This window comes from Eumetopias jubatus, unplaced genomic scaffold, assembly GCF_037043125.1.
Source record: "Eumetopias jubatus isolate StellerSeaLion01/CBP00866 unplaced genomic scaffold, mEumJub1_p1.0 scaffold_5, whole genome shotgun sequence".
Classification (NCBI taxonomy): domain Eukaryota; kingdom Metazoa; phylum Chordata; class Mammalia; order Carnivora; family Otariidae; genus Eumetopias; species Eumetopias jubatus.
The window spans coordinates 35,965,307-35,987,071 of NW_028274811.1; the positions used below are offsets into that span (position 1 = coordinate 35,965,307).

At 40.2% G+C, this 21,765-nt stretch overlaps 1 protein-coding gene across 6 annotated transcripts in view; it reads right to left on the reverse strand.

The window, feature by feature from the left end:
* NR3C1 (nuclear receptor subfamily 3 group C member 1) overlaps positions 1 to 21,765 on the reverse strand; it is a 124,850-nt gene that overhangs the window by 28,637 nt on the left and 74,448 nt on the right. The window lies entirely within an intron of this gene.

Here is a 21,765-nt window from a genome sequence, read left to right on the forward strand (position 1 = left end):
TCATTTCTTTTTAAGTATTCCTTCAGAAGAATGGTGAAAATGAGATCCACTTAGAAACTGTAATTGTTAGTTGCTGAGGGCTTATTTATATTCATCGTCCCCTTTATGAAGGTGTCCTGTGCGTACGGTATCACTCACCGTTTCTAAGTGTGCAGCTGATGAGTCTGGCTTGCCGGATAGCCTGCATCTCCCACCGGGATTAAGACACAGTATGCATCCATCACTTCGAAAAGATGCCTCCTACCCCTTTAATTGCTTAGGACGTCAAGTTAATTTTTGATTTTTAAGATCTTGTACAGGCATCTTCTAAATTCATTCATGTCTCAGGACAGCTCTGCCTACGTCCTCCCCGGGAGCTACAGCTTTTTACAGTACGTGAGCCTGGGCCGACATGTCATTCCCAGGGTCGTCTGGGTGGACCCTGCGGCTTAGGGGGGATGCAGAAGCCAGACTGTCTCTCAGCCCCGCGGCTGGCTCGTGGTGAGGGTGGAAAAAGCACGGGGCTTCCGCAGGGGGACCCCTGTTCTGCCCTCCCCACTCAGGAAGGGATGGCCTCAAGAAAAGGGAGGAAGGGGGGAATCTGCTGCTCTGCCCAGTTCCCGTTTTTCCTTTTGCGGACTTCTCACCCCGCTGAGTGCTGTTCTGGTGTTGGGAGATCCTCTATTCCTCATTTGTTTTGGAGACTTTCTACAAGCCCAAAAGCTCCCCTCAGTTCTATCTGCAAATGAAGCTGCTGCCCCCGGCCGATCCTCTGTCTGTGGAAGAGGCTTCTGTCAAATGGACAGTCCCCCCCGCCCCCCAGTCCAGGGTTCCATGATGTTCTGTGCATGCTCTCAGGAACTTCTGGAGACTTCTCTCTCACAAGGTATTGATTCCCTGCTGAGTTTGGGAGAGTGGATGGAGCACATGCTGACAGCCTACAACGGGAGAGAGCCACCTGAAGTGACTCTGCTGTAGGTCTGGCGTGAGGCGCCCTGGATGGACGGAAGCTTGTAACTAATGCAGAGCTGCTGCTCTGGGCCAGAGTGTGACAGGAAAGTAGGAGGACCTTAGAGTGAGTGAACAGAGCGATGTGTTAGGGAAGCAAAAACTTCTTTGGCTTAAGTCCTGAAGATGCTCCTATTCTTGCTTGGCCCATCTCTGCCATCTGACAGCTATTTTTAGAGACCAACCAGTTGTTTATGGAAAATGAGTAGTAACATTTAAAGATTTCAAAGGTTGCTTCTGTAATTTTTCCTCACCCAATTATATGTGTTGACATACATTACAAACACATACGTGTATGTATTTAAATTTTTTTTTTTTTTTTAAATAGTGCTCTGTAGTAGAGGCATAGCTCAGTGACGCTGCAGGCTCAGTTCCAGATCACAGACAACAGTGAAGGGAGTATCGCAAGAAACCAAGTCAAATGACTTTTTTGATTTCCTAGTGCATATAAAAGTTATTTTGTAGTCTACTAAGGTGTGCAAGAGCTTTATGTCTACAAAAACAAGGTATAGGGACACCTGGGTGGCTCAGTCGGTTAAGCATCTGCCTTCGGCTCAGGTCATGATCCCAGGGTCCTGGGATTGAGCCCCGCATCAGGCTCCCTGCTCAGCGGAGAGCCTGCTTCTCCCTCTGCCCGCTGCAACCCCTGCTTGTGCACAGTCTAACAAAAAATAAAATCTTTAAAAAAAACCCCCAAAACAAAGTATATACCTTAATTTAAAAATACTTCATTGCTAAAAAATGCTAACCGTCATCTGAGTTTTCAGCGAGTCACCACCACAGATCACTATAACTATAGTAAACAAAAAAATCTGAAATAGAGAATTACCATAATGTGACACAGAGATACAAATGAACAAATGCTGTGGGAAAAATGGCACCGAAAGGCTTGCTCGACTTTGCATTTTTTACAAACTGCCGCTCTGTGCCAACCCTAAGTGCATAAAGCAGAGTGCCCTATGACGAGGTGTGCCTGTCCTCTAGCTGTAAAAGGCTTCATGAGTACAACCTCATCGAGCCTCTCAGCAGCCCTATGGAAGGATGGCGTCACCCTGAGATGAGGCTGCACAGGAGGAGGAGGGTGATCAGGGGGCCTGTTTGCAGTCAAACTGATAGGCTTCAGATTCCCGCCCTACCACTGAAAGGCCTGTGTGACCCTGGGCTGGTGGCTACTGCGTTGAGCCTCAGTTTCCACAAGCAGACTGGGAAGGAGGACATCACCTATGTGTGTGTGTGCGCGTGCACTGGGAAAACAGGAGAATACACACAACATCTAGCACATTGTTCCTGAACTGAGCAAGCACTCTGTAGATGTTCCTTCTTTGCTGTTTCAGGAAAACTGGAGATTTTAGGAAAAAAGCATTAAATTTAAGTATTATATAAGTGGAAAGTAGTATAAAGCCCCAAACCCAGGACAGTATTTCCCAAATTCTGTCTTATAAATTAGAGCATATGCTGAACCACGAGCGACCGACGGCAACAAGGAAAGGGCAAATGACATGAGCAAATGCACTGATGCAAGTGTAGCTCGGGGTCTGTAACTCCAGTCAGCCTCCTGGCCTCCCCTCAGTCCTTCCACGCTACCTCACGTCAGCACAGAGTGTGTGTAAAACTGGCAAGTGTACCACAGACAGCAGTGGAAGAAGTCCGTTTTGTCACACAGAAGTGAAGACACATGGCCCATGATGAACACCACTGGGAAACAGGGGTGAGGACAACACGGTACGCAGCTCCAAGTGCAACCCTGTGACACCGCCGAAGGACTCCAGTCCAGCCAAAGGGCCAGCACGACCCATGCGTGATTTCGTACTGTCATGAATTAGTCATTTGGAAAATATTGTTTCACTCAGTTAGGCAGATTTTCCAAATATTGACACAGTTCATTAAACAATATAAGAGTCACATCTGTCAAGCTCACAGTGGCAGACAGAAGTCAAAGTTCTAAATTTTGTTTGAAAGCTCAAATTTTTATAGACCGGCAACAAATACTGTCAGTTGTCTTCTGTGAAGTGATAACCTCACTTCAGTCATTTTTGAGAAAACCTTTGCCAAGCACCCAAGGCTAAACACCATAGTTTACTCATGGTAGGTCATGAAGAAGGGGGCTCTTCACCACATAACATAAACAATCTTACACCTACTCCTCTCTTTGACACAAGCCTAAGTGCTGCGTGCAGCCTAAGTGCATCATCAGCTTTACGCATCTTCCCATTTTGTCACACAGATGGATAGTAAAAGGACATTGTCAAAAGTGGAAGTTTAAGAAAATCAGTAATATTTTGCTTCCTCCAGGATATTCTTGAACTGTGAGCGCATAGCAGTGAAGACAATGACTACTGTACCCTCGGACGCCTGCAGTGTTACTCATCACTGCTTTTGGACCATCACTGCAAATGTCAACACAGTGAAAAAGGCAAACAGAGACTGTGTATTATCTTGAATGTATTTCTGAAAAGATCCTGGGGACTCCCAGGGGTCTGTGGCCTACATAGGGAGAACTGCTGTTACAGAGAATAGTCGGGATTCTAAGTCAGGCAGGCGAGAATTCATAACCTAACTGCAATGTAGTAGCTCGGTGACCTTTTAATCTCTCTCAATCTCAATTGCCCTATTTCTAAATGGGGACTGTAATGTGCCTGGCAGAATGATCCAGTATCGCTTACTCAGTTAGAGGCTTTCTCCCCAAAGACAAAGGAACAGGGATGATAAACATTACAAACCCAAATGGTGGTGTTGGTTAAATTGTGGTGTTGGTTTAGCCTTCAACTTAAGTGAATTAAATCAACATTTTTTATTTGGAGGAAAAAAAAGGCAAAAACAATATGACCTCAGAAAATGAGTATTAATTACCATGGGGGGAAAATCCTGAAAATAAAGCTACTATAATTGGATTAATTTTTACCAACTACACATGGAACAGGTGTCTTCTCATAGGCTTACCAGTTTTTGTCCAAATACTATAAACCAGTGGTTCTCATTTGGGAGCAGTTTTGCCCCCCCCCCCCGGGGGGGGGGCACTTGGCAATGGGTGGAGACATTTTTGATTGTCTCAACTGGGGAAATGCTACTGATATCTAGCGAGAAAAGATCAGAGTGCTGCTCAGCATCCCACAGTGCACAAGACAATCCTCCACAACAAAGAATTACCCAGCTTCACATGTCAATAATGCTGAGGTTAAGAGCCCTGTGCCATAAGCTTTCAGCAACATAGAGGAAAAACAAAAATTCAACAAGGACCAGAAACATTTTAAAACCTCTTAACTATGGTTAAGTGGAGCAAGCACCCTACTGAGGCAGCCTTAAATATTCTTTGATTCAAGATAAGTCCAAAGGGAGACTGAAAACAGAGCTGACACCAGGGACTATACAGATCTAGTGATTAATTTATTTGTCCCTCCAGCGCTAGCCCTAAAAGGTGGTTTTTACACACCAAAGTCACCTGCATTTTTCTTATCTTTTTTCATTAGGAAGAATGTAAATACTCCGCTGCACACACCAGGTGATTACATTTTCTGACTGCCCATTTATGCCTGCATTAGCTAAAGGATTACTGATTTGTTTGATAATAAGCTATGGACTAGTTTTCAAATCAAACAGAAAAATTGGTGGAAGGCTTTCACAATATTTCTGTTAAATGGTTTTAACTAGCACACATTTTGTTGTTTAGTGAGAAGAAACACTGATGATTCTCTTTGCTTTGCCTTTGTTGAGAGAGGGTTCTACTGGTTTTAACTTAAGGTACATATTAAGACAGTTTCCCCAAACTATGCATCATTTATGCGCACTCATCTTGGGGACAAGGTTAGAGCACCAAACACTATACTCTAAAGCCAGGAGCATTTTCAGTAAAGGATGCATGAAAAAGGTAATGCCTTTGTCACACCTTTGAGACGCCAATGGCCTGTCACTTAACATCTCTGGGCTTAGTTGCTGCCTGAAAAATGAAGGTCTTCCATCAGTAAACTCTAAGAGCTTGCCCATGTTTCCCAAGGTGGGGCTGGAGGTATAGGGAAGGAAGAATACATCTGGGTCTGCAAAAAGCTTCTCTGGTTCTGTGTATTTATTTATAGGGTCGTCTTGTCTACGTTTCTTTCTTCAAGTCTGATCTAACGTGTTTCACGGAAGAAATGTATTTCTTTGTCTTTGGAAGGATCAGTCCTCAGTCTGGTCACTGTGTTAGGTAACTTGAAACCATAGGCTGCATGTGTTCAGCTCTGTTCCCTGCATCGGCAGACATGAATTTTAACCAGTAATGACGTTGTGGAGTAAGGATGTGTGTTCCTCACTTCTTAAGAGCACACAGGGATAATGATGGCCTGGTACATACAGAGTTAGGAATGTGACCTCTTCAAAGAATTCAAGAACAGGTGTGACACAATGGGATGCTTACTACCTTCTCCTAATGTCTGTCACACTAGATACCAAAGGTTGAAACTGATGGCTGTGGTGTTTTGTTTTTTTTTAAAGATTTTATTTATTTATTCATGAGAGACAGACGGAGAGGGAGAGAGAGAGGGAGGGGGAGGGGGGGAGAGAGAGAGAGAGAGGGAGAAGCAGGCTCCCAAGGAGCAGGGAGCCCGATGCGGGACTCGATCCCAGGACCCCGGGATCATGACCTGAGCCGAAGGCAGACGCTTAACCATCTGAGCCACCCAGGCGCCCTGTGGAGTTGTGTTTTTGAGCTCACATCTCACCTGTAATGTTTTTTTCCCTATCTTTTCATGATTTGGTTTTTCTCATATACCAACGTATATATGTAGTTTGGATTTTATTTTTAGGGAGTCAGATGCCAATCAAGTTGGTTAAGCTACCGTGCTATTCAGTAGGTAAATTCATTATGGGGTCCAGAGCTGAAGGCCATTGTAATTATAATTATCTGCAATCACCCTGTAAGCTTGAATTTAGGCTGGTCCCAGCATCTGTGGGAGTCATCCTGGGTTTCAGTCATATACGTCCAGTTTGTAAGATTGAGTAGACTTTATCAGCTACGGTCTATTTCGGGTTTGTAGTTTAATTTAGAATTGTGTTAAACTGATGGTTTGTATTTGACTTCATTTTACATTAGTTTGAAGTGAACTGTTTTTGATTCTGGAATTTTGAACATTTATTGTAATTTGTAATACAATTGCTGTGAAACACTTGAATAAGATGTTAAGGAAACCAAACACTGCTCATTTCTGCCCCAACTGACAAAAGGAACTTATTTCTAAGTTACTATAGTTAGTAACTTGGGCTTAAATGCAGAAATTTTGCCAATTTCAACCCCCTTTCCAGTCTTTTTTATTACTCCGTGTGGCATGGTCATGTATCTTCTCCTTCTTGTCCACTGTGACTGCAGCCATCTCAACACACGCCTTCCCTCTCTTGCCTTAACCACAATGATGGTTTATACTAAAGAGTCCTCCTGACTTTCACTGCTTCTCCTTCCATTCCTTCCCCACACTGCTAAAACTGCTTTTGTCCATCATGGGTCTTTTAATAAACTCTCCAGGACTCCTCCACTATATATAGTTCAAGCCCAAAAGGGTCCACATTCTGGCTCTTGTTTCTTTCTCCAATTGTAGGTCTTCCCACCCCTCTACACAAACCATTTGGTTTATCACTTAGGGATCCTGGATTCTATAAATATTTATGAAGTGACTACTATGTGCTACATGTTTCCTGGGAATATTGTTATAAGAACTGTTCCCCAAGCCTGGAGTGTCCACCATGGCTTTTCGGTTCCATGACAACCTCTAGACTCCCTTAAACACTGCCATGTAGCACTTTACATAGCTGATTCTAGGATACCTTTTGATGGAGGTTTCTATCAATAATTCCTCTTAGGTAAGGGCCATGGCTTAGGCCTGTTTATATTACCATCATCTTGTACAGTGTCCAGTAGATGTTAATGTATTTAGTTTATTTATCATCTTTATCTGTTCTGCAAAAGAATGTAAGGCAGCTAACATGGTAGATGTTTGAGATTATAGCCAGAATATAGGTTATCACCTAACTACTACTATGAGCTACTGTGGAAACTCTTTCTTTATATACGTTACCCCCTTTAATGTGTTCCACAAACCTATGAGGTGAGTTCTGTTTTTGAGATTTAGAGAAGGTGGCTTGCCTAAGGTGACATAGTAACTAGCAAAGCCAGGATTCAAACCCAGGTCCTTCGGCCAACAAAAACAGTGTTCTTAACTGATACTCCACCTCTCTCACAAAGATAAAGTGGCAAAACTAAGAAACTGAGGTAGATCTAGGTCTTCAAATTGAGGTACGAAGGCCTTCTACTTTTGTAGCCAGAGGTCTGACTTCTTTAGTGATACACAACGAAAGGTAGCAAATTCCCTTCCAACCAGGATCTGCAAATCAAGATTTTTGCCCAAGTAACCATTGCCCCAAACAGGTCAAACAGATAAAAACAGCTGCCTTAAAATCGTGCAACAGTCTGTATTGTTGGACTAAATTTTCAAATGACCCACACACCAATGCTCATCTCATTCTGCACAATTAGCACAATTCCTAAATCCCTACAAAAACGTTTGTAAAATCAATTCAGAGCAGCTGTGTCCTTATTCATATTTATATTAGTATAAAGGAAGGAATGAAACTCTCAGAACCAACCCCAACTTGATCTATGGCCACATGCTTCCTCCCTCAGTCCAAAGCCAAGGATTGATCTTTCATTTCTCAGATTTTTATATTAGTGCGAAAATTTCTTGGTTTCTCTATCATGCCAGTCTACCAGATGAGAGGGTTTTGTCGTCGTTTTATTGTATGGTGTTTTTGTTTTTCTTTTTGCTGTATACATTTCCCTCGGGGTTTGGTGATGATGCTCTTACTTCACACCCTGGTTTCTAATATCCATTGGAACAATTTAAAGGAAGAATTCTAAGGATTGAATAAACAGTGAAAAGACTGGACAACTTGTCCCTCAAAGAGGACCGAAAAAAGAGGTAAAGAAGTCTTTAAAAGGATGTAAAAGTTACTTAGTGGGCATCTGCAATACAAGAAAGCAGATGAAGAATTTAAGACAAACGGTTTTTAGGAGGTGAAACAAAACACTCCCAATCATGGTAATACTCATATTTTAAGCCAGGTGATGGATATTTTAATTCTATATGCCAAGCTCCTCAAAGCTAGGTACTTTAATAAGTATAATACCTCAAATAATCGTTCCTACTAGTCCATTTTACTGACGACAGTTAAGCCATTTGTTTGCCCAAAGTCACATGAACACAACCTGGATCTGAATTCAGCACTGCCTTATTCCAAAATCTTTGCTCCTTACCTTCGTAACTGTGTTGTCTGGCAAGGACCTGCAGGGTAATATCCATTCAAGCTCGACAGAGTTTTTAAAATCTTGTGTGAGTCACCAAGTAGATAGTCTTGAGGTAAAGTTAAACATTAAAAATAATTTCTGCTTTTTCTCTCTTCTGTCATTAGTATCACAGAATAGAAATTGCCTATAATTAAGAGATTTGAGAGGTGGGAGGAAAAGGGGGATCCTGGGCTCACCTCCTTGCACGGACACATAAAAATCTGCAACTCTAAGTGGAACGGCTCTCGCAGAAAGCAGCAAAGATGAGCAGGAAAGATCATACGCAACGAAGGCTGTTAGAGAGCCCAACTGAGATGTGCAGGAAGGGCAGAGACACAGTTTGGCCAGGCCCCACACGCCTGCTGGGGAGGCCCACGAGTGGGAGGGAGAGCGCAACCACAGAGGCCGTCACTGAGGAAGGAGGGGCCTGAGCCCTGCATCAGGTGCCACTGCCCAGGTGAATGGCACCAATAATGACAGGCTTTGAAAAGCAATGGGGCTTATAGCCAGGAGAGCCAGAGGGCAGCAGGAAATGGGGACTGCACTCTTAAAGGGCGTGCACGCATTCTCACTTGTGTGGGGGCCCAGGGCAGAGGCAGCAGTTTGAAAAGCACCTGGCTGACACATGAAGGAAGTACATTCACTAACGGTGGGGTGTGTGCCAGAGGGGCAGGGATCACTTGGAGCACTCCCCGGGGACATGGCCCCGGCGGGCACCATTTTGTACTTGCCACTTCTACCTAGCTGGACTAGCACCGATGGACACCATTTCTAACACTTTCTCTCTATTGTGCTAGCACCATGCCTGGCCCCAGTGTTTCCCTGTGAACTCACCCCATCCAGCCAACCTGGAGCCCCTCACAAGTGGCTTACTGCCCGACCTCTCCTGCAGGGACCACAGCCCCTGCCAAGCACCCTGCCCTGGGTGCCAGCCCAGCAAGCGGGAACACGTACAACAGTTGCAGCCAGCTGTGCAGGAGGCCTGCCCTGCCCACCAGCCCGGCCATACTGCGGGTTAAGCCAGCCCCACACACGGCAATGAGTCCATATGAATCGGGACCCACTGCAACAGGAGGGGTGGACAGAGCCCACCCAGGGGTTACTCCTTGGGCACCTGGGTCGGCTACTGGACCCCACAGGACACCTTCTGCACAAAGCCACTCCTTCAAAATTAATAGATGTAACTGATCTACTACCACAGAGAAACAGGCAAAATAAGGAGACAGAAGTATGTTGCAAATTAAAAGAGTAAGACAGAAACTCCAGAAAAAAAAACTTAAACAGAGATAAGCGACCTACCAGATAAGGAATTCTAAGTAGTGCTTATGAAAATGCTAACTGAATTCAGGAGATAAATGGATAAACACAGTGAGAATTCAACAAAGAAATAGAAAAAAAATATATATATATATATAAAGAACCAGAGCTGAAGAATACAATAACTGAAGTGAAAAATATACTACAAGGAATCAAAAGCAGATGAGACGATGCACAAGAAGGGATCAGTGATCCTGGAAGAAAGGTTAGTAGAAATCACCCAATCGAAACAGCATAGAAAAAAATTTTAAAAACCTGAGCAAAGTTTAAGAAAATCCTCTGGGACAACACCAAGCATACTAACATTTGCATTGTAGGGGTCTTAGAAGGAGAAGAGAGAAAGAGAGGAAATAATGGCTGAAAACTTCCCTAACCTGGTGAAAGAAACACACAAGCCCATCCAAATAAGGTGGACCCAAAGAGATTCACACACATTACAGAGGATCTTCAAAGCAGCAAGAGAAAACTTGTTCCATAAAAGGGAAGAAGATTTTTCAGCAGAAACTTTACAGGCTGGAAGGGAGTGGTACTGAAAACACAAGTATACTCTTTCTACCTGGTAAGATTATCATTCCAAACTGAAGGGGAAATAAAGGAGTTTTCCAGACAAACAAAAATGAAAAACGCTCATCAACACCAAACCGGCCTTACAAAAAACGTTAAAGGGACTTTCTTAAATGAAAAAGAAAAGGCCATAACTAGAAATAAGGAAATTATGAAAAAAAAAAAAAAACCGACAAAACCACTCTGACTGCTAAAGGTAAACTTATAGTAGAGGTAGTGGATCAAGCACCTACATAGAGCTCGTATTATAAGGTTAAAACCCAAGAACAGTAAAATCACCTAGATCCATAGTACTTAGGGTACGCAAAATAGATCTAAAATAGGATATCAAAACCATCAAAGGGGATAAAAAGGTAGTGCTTTTTGAACACGCTTGAACTTAAGTGACCATCAACCTAAAAGAGACTGCTATATAGAGGTGCACAAAAAATAAAGAGGCAGGAAATCAGACATAACACTAAAGGAAGTCACCGAATCACAAGGAGAAGAGCAAGAGAAGAAGAAAGGAACAGAGAACTAACAAAACAACTAGAAACAATGAACAAAGTGGCAATAAATACCAATCTAGCAATAAATACCTTAAATGGACTAAATGCTCCAATTAAAAGATATATGGTAGCTGAATGGATTTTTAAAAAGACCCATCCATATGCAGCCTACAAGAGGCTAACTTCAGATATAAAGAGAGACACAGACTGAAAGGGAAGGGATGGAAAAAATATTCCATGCAAATGTAGAAGAAAGCCACGGAAGCAATTCTTGTATCAGACAAAAAGAAAGGGTGTAACAAGAGACAAGGAGATGACATAACGATAAAGGGATCAGTCCAACAAGCAGATGTAACACTTCTAAGGATCTATGCAAGGAACAGAGGGGAGCCTAAAGACACAAAGCAATTATTCACAGACATAAAGGGAGAAGTTGACAGTAATCCAGTAATAGTAAGGGAGTTTAACACCTCACTTACATCAATGAATAGATCATCCAGACTGAAAATCAATAAGGAAACATTGGCTTTCAATGACACATGAGACCAGATGGATTTAATAGATTTAATAGATGGATTATACAGAACACTCCATCCCTAAAGAGAAGAATACACAGTATTTTCAATTTCACATGGAATATCCTCCAGGATAGATAACCGGTTAGGCTACAAAACAAGCATCTTTTCATAGTGGTATGAAATTAGAAATCAATTATAAGATGAAAATTGGAAAAAAAAAAAAAACCCAGAAGCCCATGGAGGCTGAACAACATGCTACTACTCAAGAACCAATGGGTCAACAAAGCCAAGAGAAAATAAAAAATAGCTCGAGACACATGAAAATGGAAACAGAACAGTCCAAAATCTATGGTCACAGTAAAAGCAGATCTAAAAAGTTTATAGCAAGATAGGCCTACCTCAAGAAATAAGAAAAGTCTCAAATGAACACTCTAACTTTACACATAAAAGAACTAAGAAAAGAAGTCCAAAGTAAGTAGAAGGAAGAAAATAATAAAGATCAGAGTGGAAATAAATGAAATAGGGAAAAAAGGCAATAGAAGATATCGGTGAATCTAAGTCTTGGTTCTTTAAAAAGAAACACAAAATTGATAAACTTACAGCCAGAGTCATCGAGAGAGAGAGAGAGAGAGAGAGAAGTGTCCAAGTAAATAAAAATCAGAAATGAAAGAGGAAAAGTTACCACCAGTACATAAAAATATGAAGGATCCTATGAGACTTCTTACAAACAATTATTTGCCAACAAATGGGACAACCTAGAAGAAATGATAAATTCCTAGGAACAAACAATCTTCCAAGACTAAATCAAGAAGAAGTAAAAAACCTGAACAGACCAATTATTTAGTAACACAATTGTTGGGAGTTTTTTGATTATTGATTCAAACAAAAGTCGAGGAACAGATGGTGACCCAGGTGAATTCTACCAAATATTTAAAGTAGAGTTAATACTTATTCTCAAACTCATACAGAAAACTGAAAAGGAAGGAATGCTTCCAAACTTTTCTCTGAGGCCAGCATTATGCTGATACCAAAACCAGAGACACCACAAAAAAGGAAAATTACAGGCTAGTGTCCCAGATGAACACTGATGCAAAAATCCCCAATGAAATATTAGCAAACCAAATTCAACAATACAGTAAAAGAATCTTACACCATGACCAAGTGGGATTTACTCCAGGAATGCAAAGATGGTTTCAGTATCTGCAAGTCAATCAATGTGATATACCTCATGAACAACAAAAGGATAAAAATCATTTGAATATCTCAATAGCTGCCCAAAAACCATGATAAAATTCAACATCCATTTATGATAAAAACTCTCAAAGTAGATAGAGAGAAAACATACTTCAACATAAAAGGCTATACCTAACAAACCCACAGCTAACATCATACTCAATGGTGAAAAGCTGAAAGCTTTTCCTCTAAGATGAGGAACAAGACAAGGATGCCCACTCTTGCCACTTTTATTCAACGTAGTATTGGAGATTCTAGCAGCATAGCAATCAGATGAGAAAAAAATAAAAGGGATCCAAAGTGGAAAAGAAGTAAAACTGTAAAACTCTTTGCGGACAACATGATACTATATATAGAAAATCCTAAAGGGTACACCAAAAAGCTAGTTAGAACTTAAAATAAATGAATTCAGTAAGGTTGCAGAATGCAGAATTAATATACCTAAGCCTGTTGCATTTCTATACACTTCTCTTAAGAAAACAATCCAGGTGATGATTACATCAAAATGAATAGATTACCTAGGAATAAATTTAACCAAGGAAGTGAAAGACCTGTATGCTGAAAACTGTAAGACGTTGATGAAAGAAACTGAAGATGACACAAATGAATGGGAAGATATATCATGCTTATGGATTTAAAGAATGAATATTGCTAAAATATCCATACTACACAAGGCAATCTACAGATGCAGTGCAGTCCCTATCAAAATACCAACAGTATTTTTCACAGAACTAGAACCAAGTAATCCTAAAATTTGTATGGAACCACAGAAGACCCCAAATAGCTAAAGGAACCTTGAGAAAGAACAAAGCTGGAGGTATCCTGCTGCCTGATTTCAAAGTATACAAGGCTGTAGTAATTAAAACAATTTGGTCCTGCCAAAAAAACAGACACACAGATTAATGGAACAGAACAGAGAGCCCAGAAATAAACCCATGCTTATACAGTCAATTCGTTTATGACAAAGGCAAGGGAGAAAAGATAATCTCTTCAATAAATGGTATTGAGAAAACTAAACAGGCACAACAATGAAATTGGATCACTTTAAGAAACTCAAAATGGATTAAAAGACTTAAATATAAGACCAGAAACCATAAAATTCATAGAAGAAAACATAAGCAGTAAGCTCCTGGGCATCAGTCTGAGCAATATTTCTTTGGATTTGTCTCCTCAGGCATGCAGAACCAAAGCAAATATAAACAAATGGGAATACATGGAATTAAAATGCTTTTGCATAGTGAAGGAAACAAAAAGACAAAACAAAACAAAAAGGCAACTTCCTGAATGGGAGAAAGTATTTGTAAATGATACCCCTGATATGAGGCTAACATCCAAAATATATAAGGCACTGACACAACTAAACAAACAAAAAAACAAAACCCACAAACAATCCAATTTAAAATGGATTCCGAGGACATGAATAGGCATTTTTCCAAAGAAGAAATCCAGAAGGTCAACAGACACATAAAAAGATGATCAGCGTCACTCATCATCAGGGAAACACGTCAAAACCACAATGAGATATTGCCTTACACCTGTCAGTCTGGTGTTATTATTAAAAAGACAAGAAATAACAAGCGTCGGTGAGGATGTAGAGAAAAGAGAACCGCCATGCACTGTTGGCGGGAATGCAAACCAGTGCAGCCTCTGTGGAAAACAGAGGGTCCTCAAAAAATTAAAAATACAACTACCATACAATCAAGCCGTTTCCCTTCTGAGTATTTATCTAGAAAAAAGATGAAAACACTAATTCAAAAAGATATATATATATACACCATATTTACTGCAGCATTATTTCCAATAGCCAAGATATGGGAGCAACCTCAGTGTCCAGTGATAGATGAATGGATAAAGCAAGTGTGGTGTATGTATGTATGAGGGAATATTACTCAGCTATAAAAAAGGAATGGAATCTTGCCATTGGTGAGAGCATGAATGAACCTAGAGGGTATTATGCTAAATGAAAAAAGAAAAGAAAGACAAATACTGTGTGATTTCACTTATATATGGAATCTAAAAACCAGAATGAACTAACAAAACAGAAACAGACTCATATATACAGAGAACAATCTGATGGTTGCCAGAGGGGAGGGAAATGGGCAGATGGGCAAATACAGGAAGGCGATTAGAAGATACAAAATTCAAGTTATAAATAAGATAGGGAAATGCAATGTACAGCATAGGCAATATACTTACTAATATTGTAACAACTCTGTATGGTGACAGATGGTAGCTAGATTTATCTTGGTGATCAGTTCACAATGTTTATAAACATTCAATCAGTATGGTGTGTATCTGAAACTATAATAATATTGTATTCTAACTATAATTCAATTTTTTAAAAAGGTATGAAAGTATCCATGTCATCTCCATTTTCTTAAGATTCTAGTTGTGTTGGCTTAAATCTTAAATTAGCATATTCACATTATAAATGATTAAGATGATGTCACAGTAACCATTAAACACTAAATTACATGGCAGTCATGCACCAAAAATGAAAACACAAATCGGAGTGTTTTGTATATTTATAATACTATTCTTACCTTAGAGGAGTTTTGAAGAAATTATGTTTAACTAACATAATAGACTTTAGACTTTTTTGAGACACATTTCATTTTGTCAGAATATTGTTCCACCAAAGTATCCTACTGAGGATATGTAATGATATCAATAGTATTCTATTTTTTTAACAAATGCATAACAGTTTTAGTAAAATGAACTTTATATTACACAGCCTTAGCTAGAAAGGTGCTATCTAGCCACACTATCAGTTTTACAGATGGAAGGTTTAGATCTATTGACTAGAAAAAATTATGGGTGTAAATTAACACATCAACCAGTGTCAAAAAGACTGAGAAAGCCAAAAAAAAATTGTAGTTATTCAATATAAGAGCACTAAGGTATTGTAATTACACATTCAAATGGACTTATATAATAACAGCTACCCCTTATTTAGCATTTTTAGGTGCTAGGCACTTTTGATATACATGGTCTATAATCTTCAGCACCATCCTAAAAGATCTCACTAATCCCATTTTACAGATACAGAAATTAAGACTCAGAAATGTAGAGAACTAGTCCCAGGGCCCTATAAAAATACTACCGAAAGACAAAGTCTAATTGAATTCAAGATCCCAAGTCTAATACTTTTTAAATTTTTATCACATACCAATAATAAATTTTTGGCTAACTATATGGTAGATTAAATTAGAATAGGAAAATGGAAGAGCTCCTATTTCACAGAAAGTAAGGTACAATGAGGCCTGAAATAACAGTTATCCTTGATCTAGAATTAGTACTTTTCACCAATAGCCATTATCTATTTATCTTGCATTCTCCAGATACAAAGGGTATAACTACATTTAAAAAGACACATGTGAATTGCTTAAATTCAGTACCTTCCTTACTTTGGGAAGATCCCTTGGTTATATAATTAAATCAGTCAAAACACACTGGAAAAGATAATGTACTGTGGTACTGTCTATAATGTATATGTATACTGATTTAAATATGTAATATTAAAATATTTCTCCACATGTATTTTCTCAACAAAATTTTATAAAAACAGTGATAAGCAACATAACCTATCATGTAGTTCCACTTTTGCTAAATTTAGCAATAAAAAACAAGCAAGCTTTGGTTTTTCATAGTCCATCTCAGTGTAGATAACGCTAGCTCATTCTAGAATATTCGTTAGAAAAGTAACTTCTGTTTTCTTCTAAAATGCTATCTGCCAACATTTTAGAAACCATGTGGGAATGGAGAAGAAGCTCTGAAAGCAAGTTATGAGGTGATTTTTGTTTTAAAATTTTGGGGCTATTTGGAATGTAAAAATTTCAAGGGCACAAGCAGCACTTTTTGGAGAAGGGATAAATGGTAACACTTGTTGCAGGTGGGAAATTTGCAAGCTGGAAGCTTTGAAAGTGATAAACATTTATGATCAAATAATAGTAATTCCATTTATAAAATAATTTGCAGATTGAAAAATGAAACCTATATTCTCTCAAACTTGTCTTAAATGCTCTGTCAAAGTTTCTGCTTTCACAGAAGTGTTACAAAAATCGTTACTTTAACTAAACCAAATCCCTTACTTAAAAGAATAAGAATGTGAATAGTCATCCATTAAGAAAGCATTTTAAAGTTGAATTCTTATGTAAGCAGTTGGTTGTGTATGCAGGAAACAGGACCTGCTAAATACCAGATTTGGCATTACTGTCAAAGGATAGCTCCAAAGTCTAGGAGAAATGGAACTTCTGAAAATACAGTCCTTAAGTTAAAATACCAAAGTAGTTTTCAGACTTGGTACTTTCAACAAAACCATCACTTCAAACAACTTCACAATTCAACACAGTTCAACAAATAAAGCAACAAATACGTTGTAAGCTTTTGAGAATGGAAGGGACACAGGGAAGCAATACAACGATGACTTTGACAAAATTTTCATCCGTAGTTTAAAACAAAACACAAAACATCTATCTGCCAAAATAGGTCACAAAATTGATACTATAAGGACAAGTCATTAATTTATAGCATAAATATCTGACAAGTCTCGACTAAGTGTTTCACTGGTGATAAATGATTCTCCCACATTAATACTGAGAGCTGACATGTATTTCAGAGCAATAAACAGCACATCACAATGTGGACTGTTAACTGTTAGGGATAATCAGTGCATGAGCTGAGCTGTTCCAGGCTTATTTTAAGACACTTTGGACACCCTGAGTGTTCATTTTCGTTTCTGTACTTTCTATAAGAACCACAGGCTGAACCGTGACACCCGAACGGTAAGAATTAAAAGTACTGAGAGCAAGATGTTAGAGCCACTCTCTCAAAATTAAATGGAGATGGTTGGCAAAAGTCAGCCTAGTTAGCTGGAGGAAGAAATGTGCACCCCTCCCAAAAGAGGGGGACAAATGGGCGCACACATATAATAGCTGGAAAATCCCTGTTTAATTTCAAAGATTAGAGAGAGAGAGAGAGAGAGAGAGAGAACCCTAAAGCAGACTCCCCACTGAGCACAGAGCCTTACATAGGGCTGGATCTTAGGACTCCGAGATCACAACCTGAGCGGAAATCCAGAGTCAGCCACTTAACCAACTGAGCCGTCTGCCTGTTTAAAATTTTAATTTTTTTCACAATGCTCCAAGAGAGCAAAATAAAATACAGTAAAAATTTTGTGATTTCAAAAATGCAGTTTAAACCCTAAACCCGAAAAGAATGAGAAACAGTGACTAAGGGAAACTTACAAGACAGAGAACAAGGGCTTACACTCTGCTGCCTCTGGAGTGGGGTGCTGACTGTCCTCAAGCGCTGTACTTGGGGGCCCGAGGCTCTCATTTGGGACAGGAAGCCCTGTGTTTCTCTCCTTGCTAGGATGCTCCATGCTATGGCAGCTCTAGGTGTGGGCTGCCCCATTTTTCAGTCATGGGGAAAAGAAACCTGAAGAAACTCCATATAACTGTTATCACCACACTGAGGAAAGCTCATTATTATGTCCATAAAACCGCACCTGTTTTTGTCCCAGTTCACTTCTTCACACTGAATCCATCAACAACTCAAGATTATTGCTTTATAGTCATTTAGAAATATTCCACTAGACATAATAAATTGGGCAAATAAAACTGAATTACAAGGTATTTTTTAAAATTATAAATATTTAGTTAGAAAATTTAGAAAGTACCAAGAAGTTCAAATGAGAAAATAAAGCCATCATACATTTGTCAGAGAAAACCAGCAAACACTTTTATACATCTTTTATTTTTTTAAAAAATGTATGTATTTATTTTGTGGAGAATATTACAGATGACTGCTTTGTATCCAGCTTTTTATATGTGAGGCACTGCTTATTCGTTGTTCATTCCTTAACAACATTTTGAGAAAATGTCAATAGGTTATCTCATTACATGACTTTTTGATGGTTGCAAAGTACTTGGCAGTAACTTAGCTACTCCCTTATTACTGGCCATTCTTTGTTTCTCTTTTTCCACTGTAATAAATATCAATGCACAGACCTTTGCTAACATCTTCGACTATATAACTTAAGTTAAAATCCCACAAGGGCAAGGAAAGCCAATGGGCAGTTTTACATACATGCATTTTCATGCACACTGTTAAACTGCCCACCTTCCCTTGTTTCAGGAAAGCAGACCCATGCATTTCCCCACATGTGCTCCTAAGAGAAAAACCTATCTGGTCAACTGTCAATTGATGAACACTGCCCATTTCCCTATTGGGGTGTTTGGTCTTCTCTTGATTTAGAAGACTGTTTTGGACAGTATTTCAACATTTAAGTCCACTGAAGACATATCTACAAAGCCAATTTTAAATAAAATTTTAAAATACTCAAAGTCTGATGGAATAGCCCATTCAGAATCATTATTGCTCACGTGATACTTCTTTTAGCCACATTACCACTTCAAGTGTTGTGTGAGCTTGAAAATAAAATGACCAGCCACATGTAGTTCTGGTTAAACATGCTATCTCTAAAACATGCTTTAATTTCAGCTTCTTCTGCGACTCAGTAAAATGAGAGTAATGGGCATTTGTTTTTAACGGCATAAACCCTTCAGAGTAAACACAACAAGAGAACTGATATTTTGTCAATTATACGGCAATAATGGAAAAAAAGGAGATGATACCAGCAACATTTTACACTGGAATGGGCATTCTGGGGCCATTAAGTAACGGAGCGGGGGGGCAGGGAGAGTGAAGAAACAACCTAATATCACAGTTTTCAAAAGGCTCAGAAACTGGGGACAAAGGTAGGGGTTAGAATCAGGGAGACTGATTCGATGTCTGTTTAAGAACATTTACAGGTTTCTAGGGGCACCTGGGTGGCTCAGTCGGTTAAGCATCTGCCTTTGGCTCAGGTCGTGGTCCCAGGGTCCTGGGATCGAGCCCTGCATCAGGTTCCCTGCTCAGCGGGAAGCTTGCTTCTCCCTCTCCCACTACCCCCTGCTTGTGTTCCCTCTCCCGCTGTCTCTCTGTCAAATAAATAAAATCTTAAAAACAAAAACAAAACATCTACAGGTTTCTTTTTAAAGAAATGACAGGCCAGGTTATGGGGGCCAACATGACTGTCAAAATTTAAATGTTAGCTAAAAAATGGAACTGAAAAAATCTCCTTAAAAGCACCAATGCACTGACAAAATAAGGATTTAGGCTAAAATCTAAAGGAAAGCACCCTTGCCACGTGCTCTGATGATACTTACACATTTAGACAAATGTAGGTTTCAAATAATAGGAGAGAAAACCCACTAGGAAAATGGACAAAAAATTATACAGATGCTTTACAGACTGAGAACTCCAAATGGCCAATACACATATGAAAAGTTATTCAGCTTCATTAATATTCAGGGACATGCAAATTAAAACCACCATTACACACCTACACAGAAGACTGGCAAGAATTAACCGTGTGACACCACGAAGGGTCTGAGTTTGGAGAGTACATGGCTTTGGAAGACAGTGTGGCATCATGCAGTAAGAGGGGAGGCAAGACTATCCAGTGATCCAGCAACTCTGCCACTTGACATCTACTTCCAGAAATGCATACGCATGAAGAGATTCATGTGTGTGTAAGGTGAGATGTGGAAGAATGAGGATCGGCTTTTGTAGAATACCACAACCAGAAACGGGTCAAGTGCTCAAAACAATGGGAAGGATGTATGTGCAGTGGTACAACAGTATACAGCAATGAACTGCAGTTACATGTCCTAACGTGGATGAATTGTACGACACAAAATAACACACACAGTTTAAGTTCCAAACATGTGAACTAAGCTATGGTGTTGAAGGATGTACACACAGGGGGTAAGAGAAGACTGAATATAATTATTGTACCTGTCAGGCTAGTGGTCACCTATGAGGAGGGGGAGCCAAGCAGAACTGTGATCCTGGAAGGTCCCACGGGAGGCACCCAAGGCACAGGCCCTGTTCTAATTACACAAGTGCCCGCTTTTTAATTATCCATTACATTGTGTGTAGATGTATGTGTGTTTGTTCTCATGTATGCTTTGTTTCATAGTAAGAAAAATTCTTAATTCTAACAAAACCAATAGGAAAAGCAGCAGATAACTCAATCCCCGTGTTACCTCTCCCACTCCAGTCACTGATGGTTTCTTGTTGGCATTTTTTCTCAAAACTCCTAGACTGGTTCTCTTTCTTATTTTCTCTCTCATTTTTCCAGCTCTTTGTCTTTCTACTCTTATTTCTGGCTTATTTTCTTGCTTTTACCTCCCAACTCTTCTACTGGGCTTTTCATTTATGCTGTAACCTTTTTAAGTTTGGTTTTATTCCCTGAAAATTCCCTTTTTTAAACATTTTACTCTTATTTGATGAATGCAGTATTTTTCTTATCTCCAAGCATATAAACAGTAGGTTTTAGGAAAGTTCCTTCTCTGAATACTTTCTATTTCCTCCAAGGTGGATTCTTCTGTTGTTTGTTTTGATCTTTGTTTTTCAAACTAGAAGCTGTCCTTCCTTTCACCCTATCTGTCCCCTTCTTCAAGGCAGAAGACTGGAGACTTTTCTCTGTGAAGAGCAAAACAGAAGAGCTCTGGACAAGGATTCCAGACACAGTTTAGGATAGAGGTGTCTTTAAAAAACAAAACAAAACAAAAAAACCCAGGAAGATTAAGTGAGCTGTTATATATCCACTATCAATGGAATTCATGTGGTCTAAAGAACAGAGAGGAAGGAAGGATTGAAGAAACGTTTAGAGTGCCTTATGGAGGAGGAGCAAGATGGCGGAGGAGCAGGAGACCTAAATTTCGTCTGGTCCCAGGAATTCAGCTGGATAGGGATCAAACCATTCTGAACACCTACAAACTCAACAGGAGAGCGAAGAAAAGAATAGTAACAACTCTCTGAACAGAAAAGCGACCACTTTCTGGAAGGTAGGACCTGCGGAGAAGTGAATCCGAGGCGATATTCGGAAGGATAGACGGCGGGGGAGGGGGCCTCTGTCGGCCGCTTCTGGCAAGTGATAGAGACCGGAGCACAAAATCGGAACTCTTAGAAGTCGGCTCCGCTGAGGGACGTCGCTCCAGTGGCTAAGGGGCGGGTAGAACCCTTGCGGGACAGTGTGGTCTCAGGACCCTCGGGGTCACAGAAAGACCGGGGGTGCCTGAGTGCAACAGAGCTCCCAGGTATCGGAATGGGGAAGCCGGCTGCAGAGATGGAGCCGAGGTGCGGGCTCTCAGCTCAGGGTTGCCATAAACTGTGATCCGCGGCCCAATGGGACCACTGCTCCTCCAGCAGGGACCCAACAGGCGGCAGAGCCAAGGATACTCCCCTTCCTCCCCTGGGGGGAGCAGTGTGGGAGCGCACCGCAGGGATCTGCTGGGTTTGG